Genomic DNA, 1,713 nt, shown 5'->3' on the forward strand with positions numbered 1-1,713 from the left:
TTGAACAAACAGAGGGGCACTTGATCTGGCCCTCTATCTCAAGAGTCACAAACCATTTGGCATTGGCTATTAGCGAGAAGGCTCACAATCACAGCGATTCACCTTCCGGGGGAATGGAACACACAATTGGATGCCCTCAGCCAAGGTTTTTCAGTTTTGCACGACTGGGTGCTACACGAAGACTTTGTAAAAGACGTTTCTAACTATGGGGACATCCTCAGTTAGACCAGTTTGCCGACGAAAAGAACAAAAAATGCTGAGACTTTGCATCCAGGTTTTACCGACTAGGGACAAGGAGAAATGCCCTGTTGATAGACTGGTCAGGGACATTTCTCAAAAATGTTCCTCTCATTCCCCTAATTCCCACAGTGATCAACAAATTCTACAGGGCCAAAACCAGATTATATTAATAGCCCCAGAATGGCCCCATCGAGGATGGTACACGGATCTCCTCCAGTTATCAGAAAAGCCTCACAAGAGACTGCTGTGCAGACCGGATCTTCTCCACAAATTAGAGGGGAATGTTTTGCTTCCCAACCTTGTCTCGCTGAGCTTGACGGCATGGCTTCTGAATTTCTGCAGTATGGCCATCTCTGCCTCTCACAGGAATGCATGAATATTCTAAAGGAGTCCAAAAGACCCTCGAAACGGCGCATTCAGTTGGAAGAGATTCTACATGTGGTGTGTCTAGAACAGCTTCAATTCCACCTCCTTCACCTTGTTAAGTCAGGATTGCAGTTTTCTTCCATTAAGGTACATTTGTCCACCATTACTGCTTATCGTAAGTCAACTTCACAAACGTCATTCTTTACTATGCCAGGGGTTAAGGATTTCCTAGCGGACTTGAGAAAAATGTTTCCACCGGTTCATACACCTTCCCCTCAATGGGAATTGAACTTGGTCTTGTGTAGACTCTTCAGCCCTCCTTTGAGCCCATACACAAAGCCTCTTTGCAATATCTTACATGGAAGACAGCTTTTCTTGTTGCGATTACTTCAGCCAGAAGAGTAGGGAAAATTCAGGTTCTTTGTTCAAAAGAACCCTATACAGTGTTTCTTGATAACAGGTTGGTTTTACAAACCCATCCTGGGTTCTTACCTGAGGCGGTAATATTCATATTAATCAGACCATATCTCTTCTAATATTCTTCACGAAACCTTCTACACCAGCAGAGAGAACTCTGCACTCCCTAGACTTGCAAAGAGGGTTAAAGTTTGATCTCGATAAGATTAAAGACATCAGGCAAACTGATCAATTATTCATAAACTATGGCCACTTCACAAAAATAAGACATTTTTAGCCTGTTTCCCAACATAGACTGCATTTTTGTTTTACACATGTATATGATATGTATGTACTAAGATTCTCTACAAGATTATTACTGTTATATATACATTTAATGCATATACATGTGTGTTTATCGCACGTCGGCGGGAATATTCAGTGTTTATGACTATTGATGAGGATCCCCTGGAAGAGAAATAATGTTATTTTAACCTTTGTTTTTTCAGCAAATATGTGTGTATATGTTTGTCAAAGACGTTTTATGGGACCCAAAACAGAGTGGGGATATGTGACTATGGTAGCCCAGGTGCTGAAGAAGCAGCAAAATAGTCATTTTCATGTGACTGTATTTTTGTTTGTATCAGCCATGCAATAAACTGACATGGGGTCTCAAAGACAAATTCATTTCCACAGGTGAGGGGGATGACA

This window comes from Pleurodeles waltl, chromosome 3_1, assembly GCF_031143425.1.
Source record: "Pleurodeles waltl isolate 20211129_DDA chromosome 3_1, aPleWal1.hap1.20221129, whole genome shotgun sequence".
Classification (NCBI taxonomy): domain Eukaryota; kingdom Metazoa; phylum Chordata; class Amphibia; order Caudata; family Salamandridae; genus Pleurodeles; species Pleurodeles waltl.